We start from the raw sequence: 19815 nt of genomic DNA, 5'->3' as shown, positions 1-19815 counted from the left end.
GCCTTGGCAGTTGGGCATGTACCTACCTATGTATCTATGAACTTGTATTTACAGTATGGACACATGCTGATAGCTTAATATACTCTTCAGGTATTGACTTACCTTGTGCCAGTGGCGGTTGTGTGTACAATAGCTGAGGGCTACCTATGTAGGATGCACACAGTAGACCACCTACACATGACAATTTACAGGTGGTCATGTGTGTGTGGCATCCATGTTTGCTGTGTGTGCAGGTGTAGAAGGGTGTCAGTCCATGAGTGCCTACACTGTCAGTGTGTGTGCTATATGCTCCCTCTTTGCCAAGGCATGAGCATACTGGGCATGCCTCTGTCTGCCTACTGGGGCTAGCACAGGGTGTTCATGGTCTGAGCCCCCCTGTGCCTGTGGGTCTCTTGGCAATAGTGATGGGCTGTCAGGGCCTTCACCATTCTGTCCCTGCTGCAGCTGTTTCCGCAGGATCATATTGTGTAGCATGGCACATACTATGAAGATGTGGGCACACATTCCTGGAGAGTACTGCAAGGCTCCACCAGATATGTCCAAGCAACGGGACCGTGATTTCAGCATCCCAAACACACGCTCTGTGATGATTCTGGTTTCTGCATGTGCCTCATTATGGCGTTCTTGCGTGGCTGTGTGGGTATTTTTGATGGGTGTCATCATCCACGGTAGCAGTGCATAGCCAGCATCCCCCATCAGGTGGCCATATGGGATGTCCCCCCAGGCAAATACTTGATACAGCTGTGAGGCATGCCAGATGTGGGAGTTGTGATAGCTTCCATGACTGCCAGCAAACACATCCATGATAATGCCCTGGGCATTGCACACAACCTGGCAGTTGATGAAGGGGAATCCCTTGCTGTTTATGTAGCACCTACCCTGCTCACTGGGTGGTGACTTGATGTGTATGTGCGTGCAGTCTGTTGCACCCAGTACCTCCGGGTAGTCCGCCACACAGTGGAAGAGATGCATATTGCTGGCCAACTCCTCCTGCATTCTGGGGAAGTGTATGTGTTCATTGGCATGTGGTAACATGGCATCCAGGAACTGGTGGAGTTCCATGGATGCTGATGCCTGTGAGATCCCCATGATATCCCCAGTTGGCCTTTGGAAGGTACCTGTGGCTAGTATTCTCAAGCTTACACATAACTTCATGTCCCACTGGGATGGGTTCCCCTCTGTTACTTCTGGCTCTGAAGTGTGGCCGGCACAGCTCAGCAAGTTGTATGATGTCCCTGTCCACCCTGTAATGCTCTACTATCTCCAGATTGTGTAGCCCCTGGTAGGTTACCCTGGGTCTGAACACTCATCTCCTCCTCCTGAGATGGTTGCCAGCATCATCCTCCACACCACCGTCAGTCTCCAACACATGCTGGTGAATCAAAGCTATGGCAGCCCCTAACATATACATATTAAAAGTTCCCCGTCTGTATACACCAATGGTGCAGAGCGTCTGGGAATACACAAGTGTGTGTGGGGGGCTTTCAGACCTTATACTATTGTGCAATGGATGATGCTGGTGTAATTGGGTGTGTTTTTGCTATTCCAGCTGCAGGGTATCTTAATTTATATTTTTACAGCGGGTACTATTATTGTGCGGCCTTTGGTGTTGACTTACGCTTGTTTGCCGTGATTCATCTATTGCTCTTTACTTCTATTTTCAACCCGATTCACCTCCCATTGTCAGGCATGCATCCAGCTGCTGCCTTTCTTCTTTTGTGCTTCCACAACCTAAGACTGTGTTGGGAAATGTGTTATGTAGCTGATCTACAGCAAGTTTGCTTTGTTCTGCTGTGACAGTTCTTTTTTCTTTTCTGTACGGCACTTCCCCTTTCCTGTTCTGCAGGTAGCTGCTAGCAGCCTTGTTAGCTGTTGTCTATGGCCCACTGTGGGTTCCTAGGTGTTAATTACTCATTTGTACTCCAATTACCATGCTGCAGCATTTCCTTATTGTCTTCCCGTATCCTTTCTGTTTCAGCTGTGGTGTGTGCCACGCACATCCATTTACCGGGTTTCATGCGCGATTTTCATCCACATTCACATGAACTTTTGGTTACCTTGTGTGCTCTCAGCTAAGCAAAGCTATGGCTACATCCACACCCCTATCCTGCGGCTTTGCTTAGCAACACCCAACATGGATTAGCAATGATCCAATGTGCTTACAGATATGGTGGCGCACCCCTCTCTTGATGTCATGTTTACCTCCAGGCCACTCCTCGGTGTTGTAACACTATGCCGTGTGGCACATCCTTACACCAGCTGGACATTTGCGATTCAGTATTACTTGACTCATTTGCATGGCATTGACTTCTAATTCCTAGTTACCACACGGAACACTGTCACAGACCCTTAGCAACCCTTGTGCCATGGTTGTGGTGTAGCATGCATGCCATTGACTATTATGAGGATATCATGAATTGCGTTACATTACAGTTTTATGACATCTAAATATATTTTCATTATGATCCCATTTGTGCACCGATGCATTGCAGTTTTACTTTGCTTTGGTGTGGCCATGAAATTAAATGTTAGTTTTTATATGTTGTGCATGTTGTTTTATGCCATTGGCTATATATGTAGGCATTGGCATATATTAACATTATAACACGTAAGTTTGGTCCGCTTTCATGGCTCTGATTTTATGTTTGACAACATGTAAACCGTTTTTTTTTTTTTTGGTTTACATTTCTACATGCTTACGCTACACCTGCACAACTTCATGAATCGCTATATACCTTCATTTGCATGCTACACTGCTGCACATGGGGTAATTAGCATACATACACTGGGAGTTGCGCAGCTCTGGCGTTTGCTGGTAGTGCACATGGAAACAGCTCTTACCTGAATCACTCGATGGCCATATTTGGTGCTAGATCGCCGACGCTACTCCGGCGCATGGCGCAAGCTTAATGAATCCCGGGGTATGTGAGATGAATGAAAATCTGTAGGGCTATAAATAACAAATTTACATAGCCATTTTTTTTACTTCTGAACAATTGTAGGTAGTTATAAAGTGTACAATAACTGAGAAGCAATTTTATAAAAACACATCATTTGGAATAGTGGCAAAGAGATCTTTGAGAAGCACAAATGAAGAGGAATGTAATTGGTATGGGAAAACAAAAGAGATTAGTCATGGAATAGAGTCAGGCCTTTAAGTAATGGACAGCAAAGGAAGCATCAGGCCATAGGCAGGATAGAACAGGGTAGAAGAAGGTAAGACTGACAGACAAGGTGATGGCATCACTATCACAGTTAATAATGTGAAGGACATAAACCACCTGTCATGATACACTGACAATGCAGATTAATCAAGGGAAATAAATTCCAAGTTAAAAAGAAGAAAGCAAACAAGCAGCAGCTCACAGCACACTATTGTCAGATAATATTCTTATTAATGTGTGTCTCTAGAAGCAGTCTGCAAACCATATTGTATAAATATTAGCTGCTGCCAGCTTTTACATCATGCGTTGCTCTTCTTTTCATCCATACCACATCATTTATTTCAGTGTTATATCCCTTGACAGAACCTGGCTGCTCTGACTAAATAATGTAACAGAGCAGATTTTACACTGAAGGCAAATATATCTGCTCATTCCACTTCTTTGGAAATGAAACACCTCGTTATTAAAACACTAGTCACTAGGTAATCAAATAATATACAGAATTATGACACAGTATTCAATCATAGTCTAGATTTCTATGTTCGGAGATGGATGTCAAGTAAGTCTTCTCAAGATCAGAGGAAAATGAAGCTCAAGAGCTGAACCTTGACATCCATTCTGAAAACATGTAGGTACCTGATTATGATCTGAGAGACCCAGTCAAAATTATTTATAGTACAAGGAGTGTTGCCTGGTCTGTGTACTACCAGTTACAGACAGAGGGGAAAAATGAAGTGTGGCAGTACTCAGTGGTTTAGACCTTTGAAAGTTGCAAACTGCTTGGTGCTGTAACACATATATTTGTAATGTACCATAAGACATTGAAAAAATACTGTAGGAGCATTAAACATTTCATAAACTTTCAAATATGCAATACTCTTAGCGGTGCCTTACAGAGGATAGAAGTGAGGTGTTATTTCTGATTCTGTAATGGCTTTAAAAGCTATAGTACACTTTAGATTGTCTCACACACACACACACACACACACACACACACACACACACACACACACACACACACACACACACACACACACACACAAAGAAATTAGTGACAATGTAAAACATATTATAGCTTTTAATGTCATCAAAACTTCCTGTTTCTGTTCTGCACTGGCTGATATTTATGCTCTAGTGTGAGGCTAGAGCACAACAGTTCATAAAGGTTCTTAACAAAACCTTGTTAAGCACCTTTCTTACACCAGCAAAGTTGCTAAACAATGTTAACTTTTCCTGCTCTTGGAACATGAACACTGTACTCTATATACTACAACAGATTAAGTGCCTTGAGGAAGGTTATGTAATGCTGAACTATTTGAAACGATGGAAAAAAGCAATGTGTATTATTGTGATTAGAAAACAGAAGTCAGAGTAGATCATTGCACTTGTTACCTCTCCTTTGTCTAGGAGCTGAAGGCAGCTTCATTCTGTTTTATACCTATATTTATTATAAAATGGAAAATCAAAATTAAAGTATCAGCAGTCTTGCTCTCTGTGTATAAAATCTGTGACACAATCTCCCAAACACCATCTGTAGCATACATTATTGTATAGATGTGTAACAGATTCAGCATCACAAACATAACTTTTACTTTCACTGTTAGCACAAATTTTGAACTGCATATTAAAATTATATCTAAATCAAATAATTCATTTTAGAAGTGTTTTTTTTTTAGTTTTGTTAAGGATCCTACTGTCTTCATACACAAAAACATTACAGTAGGCAGTGTTCTTAGTTTACATTACAATTATTTCTTTGTTGGCAGTAGAAAGGTTTAGCTATGTGCTTTCTTTTTCATTAAGGTCTGGTGCTTTTTCTGACAATTCTATACAAGCCCAAACAACATTCTTGCCAGTGCAGCTTGCCAAATCTGCAAATTTATTTTCCATTATTCATAAAATAGTTCAACATTAACATTCCAAGCTTTCTACCTTAGAAAAACGTGAAAACTTCATGAAATAATGCTTTATAAAAACTGAAGAATCTAGAGAACATAGTTGTATAAGCACAGAATTAAAAAAAGTATCATATTACATGTTATGTAGTGTACAAGCACATATAGTTTAATCTTTAGTTGGTATTTTCAAATAGCATCCGTTATTACTAAAAATGAGTAAAAAGACATATTTGTATCAATGAAATTTTTCTTGAAATACAAATTTTCAAATCTGAAAAAAGTGTTTATAATTTTTATTTAAAAACTGAAAACAGTAAAGTAATGTCTTTTGGCTTTTCCCAGTTAGGGGTCACCACAGCAGAACTCCAATCTGCTAATGATTGGCAGAGGATTTTTACAGTGCTGAGTTGCCAGCCCGACACCCAACCCTCAAGGAAGGCACACCCATTCACGCTCATGCCTACCTGCATGTCTCTAACGTCACTTGACCGAGAGGAGAACACGCAGACTCCACACAGAAGGTGCTCCAGTTGAGAATCGGACTGGAGAACCTCTTCCTGTGAGGTGACAATGCTAACCGCTGCACCACTGCGGCCCCTCAAAAATCATACAAATGATTAATTTAAATCACTGTGATCTAATATAATTATACTATACACATATTGCTTGAACAGCCAACAATTCACTGCACTTTTTAAAATAAGTAGTTAGTTTACCATCTCCCCCACTAGCTCTTTTAGGTATTTGATCCCATTCTTTTTTCTATGTGCTTCTTATTTCAACATCATCATAAGCTCTTTATTTCATACTTTGACTGAAGTCAGTTCACTTATTACTTCCTTTTGCCAGGCATTTTTCGACTCCAGTCACAGTTCTGCCATATATAATCAGCATAGTTTCAATTCCTTAGTCCAATTATTTACTTCACATGCAGCCCTTGAAAGACACACCTTTCATTCTTCTTTCAGCAGCCATTCATCTCTTTCCAAGTCCTTACTGCTGCCTTCCAGTTCCTTTTCACACTGATTCTGCATGTGTAGACCACTAGCCCTGTCTGTTTGGTATCAGCAAAACATATCCTGTGTCACAGCCCTTAAGGCCAAACACAATGCCAGACACACTAGTCATTGGTGACTCCATAGTCAGACACACTGACGTCCCGCTCACCAGACTGAGTAAGGAGAAGGTCACAGTAAGCTGTCTGTCGGGGAAATCCGCCACATAAACGCAAGCACTCAGGTCTCTCAACAGCAGGTACAAATATGACTCAGTCATTGTCCATGCTGGTGTACACCTGAGACGTACCTCCTTGGACTACATGAAAAGAGACATTGAGGAGCTCTCTGATTATGTAGCCCAGGCAGGTATGACCCTGACCTTGAGCAGTATCCTACCTTCACCAAGAATGATGCCACAATACAGAGATAAGATGATCAGCTTTAACAATTGGCTTAAACACTGGTGTCATTCAAAGGGGATCCAGTATCTGTCTGCCTGGGATGACATGCTGGACAAGCCACGCGCTCTCAAGGGATGGCTTGCACCTGTCACCCTGGGATTCGGATATTGGCAAAGGCTCTTGCCACCCCCATAGTGCCTTTTTAGGCAAGGCTCAAATTCTAAACCTACCACCCTAGAACACAAAAAGGAAAAAACTAAGGGTAATGCTGCTCAATGCCAGAAGTCTAAATCTCAAAATGCGAGGCCCTTCTCAGTATGGAGAACATCGATGTCTGTGCTGTGACAGAAACCTGGTTCAAGGCTCCTGAGAGCACCCCAGCTATCAGGTTTTACCTCATATCATGCGTCCGGCCCCAAAATCCGGACAATACCAAGAAAGGAGGAGGGTATCCATATTCATCAAGGACACCCACACCTCAAGACTGGTGCACAGCATGATGCATCGGAGACCATCCAGGTGCAATTAACCGTAGGCAAGACTGCTCTGCAAATTGTAGCATGTTACAGGCCACCCTCACAAACTCAGGAACCTCACATGGCCTTCCTGAAAACACTAGAGGATAAATGTATCACCAAACACCATCATACTAGGTGACTTCAATTACCCTAATATAGACTGGGAACACTACTCAAGCCCAAACACCCTAGCCCAAAAGTTCCTGGAATTCATAAACTCAAATGCCATGGAACAACTAGTCACCATCCCCACAAGAGGAGATAACATACTTGATCTCATCATCACGAACATGGGAGCACAATGTTCAACACCGAAGTATACCCCTCACTGGTGAGATCAGATCACAAACTAATCTCGCTGGAGGTCCTCATCCCACCCCCCCCTGAAATAAAAAAGACCACAGTAAAGAACTTCTCAAAAGCCGACTTCACACTTCTAAAGACTAGTGTGGTCTCCTTTAAGGCCCCCAACCGAGGAAAACAGTACTCAAGCCGCTGAATCACTTACAAATGCCTTCTACCAGCACCTGCAGGACTGCATGGATAAGGCAATCCCAAGCAAAACAAAGACTCTTTGTACCAAAGGCAAGCGTACAGTCTGGTGGACCCCAGCCATAAACAAACTCTACAACAAAAGGAGGAAGCTACTACAAGATAGAGCAAAATCCTTAAAAGGTAAGACACCCTTGATCACTATAAGTAAAAACTAAGAGCTCTCATAAAATCATTCAAAGCAAATTTGAGAGAAAAATAGCTAAAGACTCAAAAGACAATCATAAGGCCTTCTTTAGCTATGTTAGAAACCTAGGAGGAAACTCCCAGATATGCTCAGAACTAGTTCAAAATGATGTGAAGATTACTGATCCTACAGACATTGCCAACATACTGGCTGACAGGTTCAGTGCAAACTTCTCCCCAAAAGGAGAGATATCTATACCAAATGATTGCAGCCCCCAAACATCTCCAGAAGTGAGAACTGCTCTCTCCAAAGCAAAACACAGCATCCATGGGACCTGATGGTGTCCCCCGGCTGTGTGCTCCACGAACTCAATGAGGAATTAAACCCACAGCTAGGACAGCTGTTTAATCAAAGTCTTACCTCTGGATGTTGCAGGAGTGGCACACTGCAACTGTGGTCCCACTTCACAAAGGCGGTGCCTCCACCGACCCTGGAAATTACCCGCCCATTAGCTTGACAAGCCTTATCTGCAAAGCCATGGAGAGGATCATAATGGACCTCATAAATAAAGACATAGGGAATTTGCAGACTTTGGATCCAACCCAGTTTGGCTTTGTCAAAGGCAGATCATGCCTTTTAAACTTGGTTGACTTTTGAAACAGTCACCAAAGCTATTGATGAGGGAAAGGCAGTCCATACAGCCTACCTCGATCTGGCTAAGGCCTTCGATACAATACCCACTCGGGTATCATTGAAAAACTCATCAGCTTAAATGTTAACCCATACATCACAAGATGGGTTGCAAACTGGCTGAGTGACAGAACCCACAGGGTCAGAGTTGCTGGCGCCATGTCAGACTCAAAGCCTGTCACAAGTGGTGTCCCACAGGGCTCAGTCCTGGGCCCACTCTTGTTTGGCATCTACTTTTCAAGTACAAGCAAACACAGCAGGGTTATGGCTGACAAAGTTTGCAGATGACTGCAAACTGCCATAGTAGAAAACACATCTGACACAGATATCCTTCAGAAGGGTCTCACAGAAACGGATAACTGGTGCCAGAGCCACGGCCTAAAGTTAAATGCCAAAAATGCATAGTCATACAAAACAAGGTTACCCTAGCTACCAAATAGGTGGCAATCCACTGAGCACAGAAGAAGTTATCAGGGACCTGGGGACCCAGGTTGATAGTAGTCTGTCATTCGACACCCATGTAGCTAAAGTAGTCAGGAAGACCTTCTACATTGCCCACCTTATCATGAAGGATTCTCATCTAGATCAAGGGAGGTCAGCCCTTTACTCATCACTCATCAGACCAATGATTGAGTACAATGCCCCATTGAATGTATCTGACCCGACACTTGCAGCAGCTGGAGAGGCCACAAAGTTCCTCACCAAAAGGATAAAGGGTCTCAAAATCTGTCCTATGCTGCCCGACTGAAAGAACTCCAGCTCTATTCAGTTGCTCAGAGGTGACCTTTGCCTAACATACAAGGCCATGTCAAACCCAGATTTGATGAATATGCTTCACCTCAAAAATCTAGATCCATCAGAGCCACAAGGGCGGAGACTTAAACCTCGACACGGCTATTAATAGGACGTGCTGGAGGGATAGATTCATCACCCAAAGACTCCCTATGCTGTGGAACAAAATCCCGGTACATGTGAGGCAGAGCACCTCGCTGGCCTTGTTCAAGAGAAATCTTGACCAATGGATGGGAGATCGCAGATATACCCCAGGGATTACCTCAGTGTCACTGCTCGACAGAGGCACAGCAAAATAATGGGTATAGTTCCCCATACTAAAGGGGTGCAAAACGATGGGCTAGGCTTGTAAATGCCCTCGGGCAGATAGCCTAGTATGAACCTATGAACCTATGAACCTATAAAATGCCCTCCTTTAATTCTACGAGAGATTTTCTACTATGATGTAAAGATTTCTGTTCGTACATTACAGGTCCTGCTCCTATAATCCCATACAGGTCCTGCTCCTGTAAGCCCAATGAATACTTTCTATATGTTTGAATTCTACATTCCTGGATTTCAGACTGCATTCTCCTTTTCCCATCCTACCTTCAGCCTATCCTGCACTTTGTTCTTTCTTTTTCTGGTGCCAGATGTAGCCTCAATATTTTGCCTTTCTGCTTTTTGATTGCTACACAGTCTACCACTTTCCTTTTTTTTTCCCCCACTGCTTTTCACATCAGTTCTGGATTAAGGACCTTAAGGGCTTGAAGCTGAATGATTTACTTATTTATTTTATTTTGCCTTTGTTGACTAGGGAAGTCTGGCTGGGCACAAGGACCCCTTATCAGTGGATGCCTGGGGAGAAAACTCCATTATATGCTGTACATCAAAAAATCTTTTAATATACAGTATATATCAATAATGTGAGGCAGAATATAATTAAAATACATTTTAGAATTTCAAAATAGATAAAGATAGTAGCTATACATAAAGTAATAAAGCTTAAGGCTTCTTCTACTAATTATACTCTATACAGAAATAGTTTAAAAACTAAGCAGCAGGATAGATGTCACACTAGGGAGTACTAAATTATTTACAAAGTGTGGAAAGCAAAAGGTTGACTTAATCATGGGATATAAATGAAATGAATGGTAAAAGAGTTAAGAGAGGCAGAGGTGGAAGGTGGGGTGGGTGAAAATAAAGTGATAGTTGGTAACAGAGTAGCGGAGATCAGAGGTATAGTGGAACAGGAGGAAGAATGCAGAGGTGTTATACTTATCTTTAGCTATACAGCTCAGAGCTAGGATGTTTAGAGATTTTTTTAAGATGTGTTTTGATTGCCTGTCAGTTTGCAGGAAACCTGACAGCATGAGTATAGGGAGGCTCCCAATACATTTTGGGCTTTAGTGACAGAATGGAGGAGTTTCCCTTTAGAGGGAAGAGTTTTGGTAGGGTGATATTGTTGAAGCATGCTTTTTAGTGCTTTATACTTATCAAAGTAGTGCAATAGAGTATAAGCTAATAGTAGCTGACAACAGTGGAAGTGATGCAGTAGTTCAGTCAAATGTAGATATTTTAGGGCAGAAGATTGATGAGTTCTAAATGAAGCAAAGCGAGATATGTTGTTGTAGCATTGTTCCAGCTTTGTTTGTGTGTTCTTTTGTAGGTTAGTAAAGAGTGGGAAGGCAAACAGCAGGGTAGGTAGGAGGCAGGCTTTAGCTATGGTTTCTCTAGTTCTGTCTGTTATCCATACCTCTCAACTGTCCACATTTTTGTAAAATGCCCTAATTTTTGCCTCATAGTTTTGGTCTGTTTCTCATAAAATCTGTGGTTTTCTGTCAAATCATTGGGATGATCTGAGGACTGAAGTCAATAAATAATGGCATACATTTGAGTTTCAGACTTTATATTCTTAGGAAAAATGCATGCTAAGACAAATCCTATTATTTTACTAGTTCAATTTTCTAAGTTTATATGAGCAGTATTTAAAATCTGTCCCTATTTTTGCCCCCCCCCCATGTCAGTCTTTGTCCAGATTTTGTGTGCTATAAGAGGTTGAGAGGTATGGGCCGAGCTTTCACTTGGTTTTTATAGTAACAGTTTGGAAGTGTAGGCAAATTTTAAGTTGTCATCAACTTTGACTCCAAGGAGTTTGTTATTATGGATTGTTCAATCAGGGTGTTATTTAATGAAGTGATTTTGACAAGAGTTTTCATTTGGGAGAATGATAGGGGGTGAAATGTATTAATTTCATTTTGGGGGAGTTAAGTAGGAGTTGTGACTTGTCTAGCCAGGATTCTGTGGATCTAAAGGATTCTTGAGTAATTTCTTGAAGTTTTATTATGTTTGAGGCTGTGCAAATGACTGTAGAGTCATCTGCATATTGTACAAGACTGACATACTTGGAAACAGTGTGTAGATGACTTATAAATGTGTTAAACAGGAGGGGTCCAAGTATGGAACCTTGTGCCACTCCTACAGTCATGGGTAGAAATTATTCTTGCTGCCATTTGACTGCTTGAACTCGATCTGTTAGGTAACTGTTAAACCAGGAGAGGAAGGGGTGGGGAAGGGGACCCAAGGAGAAGAGATTTAGTAATAGTTAATGGTGAGAGACAGTGTTGAATGCTTTGGACAAGTCTATGAATAAGGGCGATAAGGTTTTCAATATTTCTGTTCATATTCAAGTTATCAGCAAAGTGAAGTAGGGGCAGTAGTGGTGCTATGACTGAGATGTAAACTATGTTGTATGGAGGACAGAAGATCATTTGATGAACATCATTTGAAGATGGTATAATGGACCTATGTCTCTCTTTCGCTCTCTCTCTCTTCATATATCTAAATATATATATATTTTATATATATATTTGTTGTGGTTTCACTGGGTATCACTTCATCAAGACCTGATAATGCAAAATGTATTCAGTGAGCATGCTTGAAATTAGACAGTTGTAAGCTTCTCATATTGCTGTGCAATGTTGGAATTAGTTATATTAAATAATGGATACTGCGCTTTGCCTTCTGTATGGAAAAGTAACAGCATCTCTAGCCCGAATAAAACAGTTTCTTTTTCAAGCCCATTGTCTTACTCCATCTCATATTATCAGGTCTTCAAGAATTTGGACCTTATGACCTGTAGCATTACCATATAAACAAAGATGTAGCAGCAAAGCTTGTGGGGATATGAGTCTAGGATATTGGTAAGAAAATTTACTCTTTTTAGATGTCCCCAGTGCCAATAAATACATGACTGCACATTAAGGAATGCTAAAGACACTCAAAACAGTTTTATGCATCTTTATGTAAATGAGGATGGCAGCTGCAACAGAATGACAGCAAACAAATCCTCAATATGCTGGTCAGTGCGGACAGCCTGACCGGTGCAACCACCGATGATCTGTCTCGGACATACTGGATGTGGCAGGCATACCCAGGCATAACCAGCATTTGGAATGTCCACAAAGGTTTCTCACTAAAAGGTTACAAGGCATAAGTCACATGTCCTATGCAGACTACCTCAAGGCCCTATCCCTGTATTCTGTCTCCTACAAGCTGTTGCAGGGAGATCTACGCCTGTCATACAAGGCATTGGCAGACTCCACTCTGATGGATGTCCTATATATCTGCAAAACAAACAGCACCAGACTTACCCATTCTAAAGATTTAAACTCTGCCTGTGATATAAATAGAGCATGCTGGAGAGACAGGTATGTATCCCAGAGATACCCCTTCTCTGGAATAGGCTCCCCATCCATGTGAAGCAGAATTCCTCCCTAACTCAGTTCAAGTGCAACTTGGACAGTTGAATGGGGAACAGGAAATTCATTCCTGGTTTAGCACCTATGCCTCTAATGGACACAGGCAGCCTGTAAGTGGTTCATCTCCCAGGACCTTGTTTGTAAATGTTTTACCTCCCAAGCTCCTGCCTACACTTATCAAGGGTACCAGAAGTTTTCAGAGATTTGGGATGCACAGGGCCAGATTTAAAAAGACTCCTGAGGTCAATAGCCTAGTAAACACCTATGAACCTATGAATCTATGACCCAGGGTGGCAGAGCATAAAGAGCCTGAGACACAAAGCCACAGGATTTGATTCACAAAATGTATAGGCTCTCCACTGCCAAAGATGTCAGAATCTCATAATCTACAATGCTACACTTAGGATATTGATAACAATGTACCCATGCTTCACACAAGGTGCATGAAAGATTTAATATCTGGTTTTCTGGCCTCCATCTGAAGAAATCTTGATAATAAGTCCATGATTCTTAGGGTTGGATATTTCTCAGATTAAATGTATGCCCAACCTGAAGCACTCAGAATAAGCAGATGGTATGATGCAGTCCATTTGTGTGATTTGTTAAAATATACTACCTGACTTCTGTGGTGAAACCAATTAAATGCCATTCTTGGGGGTCAGATTGAAAGGTGTTAAAATGCTGAATAAGTGTCACCCTTTTATAACTATTGTAAGCCTTGCCAATAGTTATGTTCACTGCACTGTCAATGACTGAAATAGCAAGTAAGATAAATATTTGGTGTATGGCTTCATTCTCTGATGCACCCTGTAGGGAAAAAAGGCACTAAATTAATCTTAATTTGCCTGTCTTGTTTTTTGGTACTAGGCCTGGAGCATGAATGAAAAGCCTTAAGAGGTTGAAGGAGTGTTTTGCTATCCACCAAACTTTGTGAATAGTTTCTTTCCATTTTATTAATGCAAGACTTGCACATTTCTAAACAAAGGTTTTGATTCCTGAGTGTATCAGAAGATTGTGTAAATAACTGCACTAAACATACAGTACAGTTTTGTACCTACCATAAATGTAGATGTTCGAGTGTATATACTGCTGCAGTCATCACACTTGGGTTATCCTGTCATCAGGCGGTCCCACAGTCGGCCGAATCCCAAAGCCTTGGTCCAGCGTCAGTTGTCGTCGCTTCTTCCCTGACTTCAGTGCGACAGGGGTATAAAAGAGGCAGCCGACACCATTTTCTTCAGTTTTTCTTGCCCCAGATGTCAGGTGCCCCCAACTAGGAAGGCAAAACAAAAGCTATGCAAAAATTCCTTAGTAGATAAACAATAGTACTAACTATTAGCAAATACACCATATAGACATGCATCCAATTGATTGATGAACATGGAGCTATAACTAACAACCTGGTATGTAGAGGGGATGGTGGGAGGGTAACCTGGACTGCAGCAGTATATACACTCGAACATCTACATTTATGGTAGGTATAAAACTGTACTATATTCATCGTATTATACTGCTGCAGTCATCACACTTGGGTTGAATCCCAAAGCTATGGATGGGTGGCTGGTACTAAACTGGGTTAGGCGAAGCTAGGATGCCCTGCAGCACTGCAGTGGTAAAACCAGCTTTGGATTTTGAGTATAAAGGAAGGTGGTAGTGCTTGGTAAAGGTGTGCACTGAACTCCAAGTAGTTGCCTCCAGAATGTCCTTGGTTGGAACCCCCCTGAGAAAGGCTGCTGAGGTTGCTGTAGCCCTGGTAGAATGAGACCTAATATTAAAAGGCACTGCTTTCCCATAGTGCGAGTAGTAAAAGCGGATACAATGTGCTATCCATTTGGAGATGGTCTGTTTTGAAATGACCTTTCCTTGTGAACCTGCAGCATAGGATACAAAGAGTTGGTCAGTTTTTCTGAAGGTCTCTGTCTTATCTAAATAGTAACGTAGCTGTCTGTGAATGTCCAAAGAGTGAAGAAGTCTTTCTCCTTTATTCTGGGGGTTTGGATAAAAGGTGGGTAAATGAATGGTCTGATTCAAAGCCACACTGGATACTACTTTTGGCATAAAGGTAGGGTTAGTTCATAAAGAGACCCTATCCTGATGGAAAATGATGAAAGGTTCCACTGCCATAAATGCCTGTAGTTCTGAGACCCTGCGTGCTGAGGTAATAGCCAGCAACAAAACTGTTTTCCAAGATAAGTATCGTAGTTCTGCTGAGAATGCTGGTTCAAAAGGAGGCAGTGTTAATTTTTCTAAAACGAAGTTCAGGTCCCAAGCTGGCATTGGGGGCTTTCTGGGGGGTCTTATATTCTTAGCCCCTCTGAGAAACTGCCGTAGTAAAAGGTGTGAGAACATTGGAGGATCCGTATTGTATTGAGCTGAAATGGCTGAAGCATGGATCTTAATGGATGAAAATGAAAGGCCTTGGTGTAGCATCCCAGTTAAGTATTGCAGTATTTGAGGAATGTTAGGTATCCAAGGATTTTGGCCTTTAGCCCAGTTCCATGCACAAAATCTTTTCCATTCATCTGAGTACGTTTTTCTGGTGCTGGGCCTTCTGGCCTCCATAATGACATTCTGGACGTCCTTTGAGAGAAGTGTTGATTGATAATTCAAGGTATTCTCCATGCAGCTAAATTTAAAGTTCTGAGCTGGCTGTGAAGTATCAGAGAGTTTTTCTGGGTCAGCAGTAGTGGGAATTGAGGCAAGATCCATGGAGGGCTGTGAGTCAAGTTCCTTAGTAATGGGTACCAGTGCTGGCGTGGCCAGTCCGGAGAAATGAGGATCATTTGTGGTCTCCCTGATCTGACTTTCAATAATACCTTGCTCAATAGAGGTAGTGGTGGGAAGGCATAGACTGCCAATGCTGTCCAGCTGAATGATAGGGCGTCCACTTTCCAGGCTAGGGAGTGATAAGTCCTTGTGCAAAATTTCTGTAGTTGGCAATTGGTGGGGGAGGTAAATAGATCTATGTCTGGACATCCCCACCTTTGAGTTATCATTGAAAATACTTGTGGGTGTAGTCTCCACTCGTGAGGATCTGCCATATTTCTGCTTAATTTGCCTGCCAATATGTTTTCCTTTCCTGGCATGAATTGTGCTTGCAGTTGTACTTGGTAAGTCAATGCTGTGTTCCACAAGGTCATTGCCTGTCTGCATAAAGGGTAGGAGTGTGTTCCTCCTTGTTTGTTTATGTACCACATCACTGTGGTGTTGTCTGTCCTTATTAGTAGTTGTCCTGGATGCAAGAGGTCCTTGAAAGCTGTCAGTGCATTTTGCACAGCTAGCATCTCCTTTTGGTTGATGTGAAGATGCATTTGTTTTGCAGACCATTTGCCCTGTATGCACTGTCCTGCCATGTGTGCTCCCCAGGCGTAGTCTGAAGAATCTGTTGTCATAGTTTGGTTTGCTGGAGGTAAGACGAAAGGAAGACCCTTGTTTATTTGACATGCTTGAGCCCAACACAGGAACTCTTTTTGAAGGCATGGAATGAGAGGTATACTTGATTCGAGGCTGTGCCTGTGTTGAGACCATACACTTTTCAGGTACCATTGTAATTTCCTCATATGCAGCTTTGCATATGGGAGTAGTTGAATGCAGGATGCCATGAACCCCAGTGCCTGCAGGATTTTCCTTGCAGTGAGCTGGGTAAAAGTTGCCATCTTTTTGAAGTATTGAGGCAATTGTTGTTGTTTGTCTGGAGTGAGAAAAGCCATCTGGGCCGTTGTATTTAAGCTGGCACCCAGAAATATTATTTGTTGCGAGGGTATTAGCTTTGACTTCTTTTTGTTTACTGTGTACCCTAGGCAACAGAGCAGCTTTATTACAAATGCCAGATGCTGTAATAGAATGCCCTTGCTGTCTGCTTGGATCAGGCAGTCGTCTATAAATGGGTAAATTTGTATTCCTCGTTGTCTGCAATATGCAATTACTGATGCCAGGCATTTTGTAAATACTCTGGGCACAGTAGATAAGCCAAAGGGCAATGCAGAGAATTGATAATGCGTTGTACCTGCCAAGAATCTGAGGTATCTTCTGCAATCTTGTCTGATAGGGACATGCAGGTATGCCTCTTTGAGGTCCAACGTTACCAGCCAAGACTCCTTGCCCAGCATGGGAAGAAGCTGCTGAAGTGTGAGCATTTTGAATTTGGGTACCTCCAGGTATGTGTTTAGAATTGAGAGGTCTAAAATGGGCCTCCAGGCTTTGTCTTTTCTTGGGACTAGAAATAGTCTTGAGTAAAAACCTTGACCTTGCTCCTTTGTAGGTACCTTTTAAATTGCTTTCATATCCATGAGAGCTGATATTTGCGCTTGTGCCTCTGCCCATTGGATTGGAGGCAGATTTGGCATGCCTCTCATCCGTGGTAAAGTGTGGAAATGAAATCTGTATCCTCGGGTAATAATATCCAGAACCCATTTGTCCTTTGTTATAATGCACCAATTTTGTGGAAATAAAGCCACTTTTCCTCCCAAAGGTGCTGCCAGGGCAATTTTGCTTGGCAGACGAAGAGGGAAGTCATTGTGTTTGTTTCCTGAAGGGTTGAGATCTATCATCTCCCCCTCTTTGAGATGTTGTTTGCCATTGTCTAGGCCTGAAAGAGCCTTGTGGCTGGCCTCTGCCCCTTGGGCGTCTGTACCTACCTCTTTAGGGTCTGTGATGCAGGAAAGGACCAGTTTTTTGATGGCCAGTTTCTGCTGAAACGAGGAGGTTGTACCTGTAAAAAATCTTTAACTGTTTGCATAGATTTTGCCTTTTCTTGCATTTTCTTTAAAAATTCCTCTGCTTTGACACCAAATAAAACATCTTTCTGCAATGGAGCATCCAGTAACTTTGCTTTGACATGTTCTGGTAAGGCTTGTTCTTTAAGCCAAGCATGCCTACGTATTACAAACCCTGTGGCAGCTGCTCTACATGAGGCTTCCAATGAATCAAAACCACACTGTAAGGTATGCTTTACCACCTGTTCTGCTGCATGCAGCAAATCCTGCATCTCTTTGAAAGCAGGTTGATCTGTCTGAGGGTTCATTTTCTGTTTTAACTGTGTAATCAAGTACTGTTGGTATTTTAGCATGTGGAATTGGCAGTTTAAGGCCCTCATGGCTAAAGTGGCAGACGTATACACTTTCTTTCCCCATCTTTCTAATGCTCTGGAATCTCTTTCAGAAGGTAGTGGATTCTTAGTGGTAGAGGCCTTAACCCCTTTGGGACCCTGGGAAATGGTTTCTGGGTCTGCAGTAGGACTTTTATATAGAAACTTATGAGTGTCAGGAACTCGGTAGTATCTGTCTGGTTTAGCTGGTGCTGGAGGTAAGGAATCTGGGTTTAGACTAGATTCGGAGTAAACATCATCCAAAATGTCTAAAACTGGAGGAATTGCTAGGGGTCTATGCTGTGGAAGAAGAAGAAACTCCTGGAGTCTTTTCTTAGGGTCAGAATAATCTTGGCCTTCCCAGTGGAAGTGTTCCCTCAAGGTGTGTAAAGTTTCCCCAAAAGAGTAGTCTTCAAGAGGGGAGACAGAGGGAATGGACTCTTCAGCATCTGAATCTTCATAAGGAGGGAAGGAGTAATCCTGGTCCTCAGAGTTGCCTGAGGAAATGGATGCTTGGTCAAAGGAAGGATAATCTTCCTCCATTCTAGGCCTTTTGTCAAGGGGGGGGGGGGTTGGGATCTCCTGATAAGGGTAATTAAATCCTCAGCCATCTTAAGCATCTGTTTTTTAGGCATAGGGGCCTGTGGGGGTGTGTGTGGACCCGGCTTCCTAACTTTTAAGGGAGCTTTAGCATAAGACTTAGCAGAAATAATTGTTGGTTTGAAGACACCTTCAGAAACCGAAGGCCTATCCAAAATTTCCGGATCACCGTCAGGACTGGCGTCCGAGGTGTGAGGTGGAACCAGTTCCTGAGGCCCAGCTGCTTCGGTCTGGGAGGCCGTCAGAATTTCTGAATCAGTGGTAGTCAGGGGCTGCGTAGGTGCCTCACTGAAAACCGGAGAACTGTCGTCAGGCCTGGCTGAGGCCTCGGTAACTGGTCTTGGCCTTGGCTGTCTGTCCTTATCCTTGCGTTTTTTAAACATTGCTGATGTCGGTTGCTCCGACGGCATGCTATAGTTAAATTTTCTGCCAAAATAATGCTGGGTGAAATCTGCCTGACGCTTAATTGTACATTTGTTGAACCTAGCACAAAACCGACAACCAGAGACGTCGTGGTCTGGGCCTAGGCAAGGAATACAATAAGAATGAAAATCCTTATGAGGTATTTGCTTCCCACAAGAAATGCAATTATTAACTTTGTCTGACATCGGTCTGAGGCAAGAAAAGTTTCCCCAACGGGGTACTTAGCTTTAGAGAAGACTTCGGGCTGAAATTCGATTCGAAAATCTCACGAGCTGGCCGACCGTCACTTGCGAACTGCTTCTGCTTCGGGCACTGCGCGGCAAGAAAGACTGAAGAAAATGGTGTCGGCTGCCTCTTTTATACCCCTGTCGCACTGATGTCAGGGAAGAAGCGACGACAACCAATGCCGGACCAAGGCTTTCGGATTCGGCCAACTGCGGGACTGCCTAACGACAGGATAACCCAAGTGTCATGACTGCAGCAGTATAACACGATGAACATCTCTTTATTTAGATTTCAGCACCATTCCCTGGTACTTTCTTAATAACTATCTGCCAGGGGAATCCTATTCTGCATTACTGCCCTTGACCTCAGTTTGGCCTGAATCCCACTCTACCAGTCCTCTTGTGCCTGTACTATTACCAGTCAAACAATATATTGTTGCACTGCCCTCAGCAGGCTATCAGCTTCGGCACTCTTAAATAATCGCATCAGTTCCCTAGCCATCTGTGAAAGCAGTGCAGTGCTGAATGTTTTTCACTAAAATCTACACATAAAGGTTGAAATATGCAAAACGGGTATTTGTAGCTTGTAGTGCTGAATGTTT

Source organism: Protopterus annectens, chromosome 1.part1, assembly GCF_019279795.1.
Source record: "Protopterus annectens isolate FY-2018-M chromosome 1.part1, PAN1.0, whole genome shotgun sequence".
Lineage (NCBI taxonomy): Eukaryota > Metazoa > Chordata > Ceratodontiformes > Protopteridae > Protopterus > Protopterus annectens.
This window is presented reverse-complemented; position numbering follows the sequence as displayed.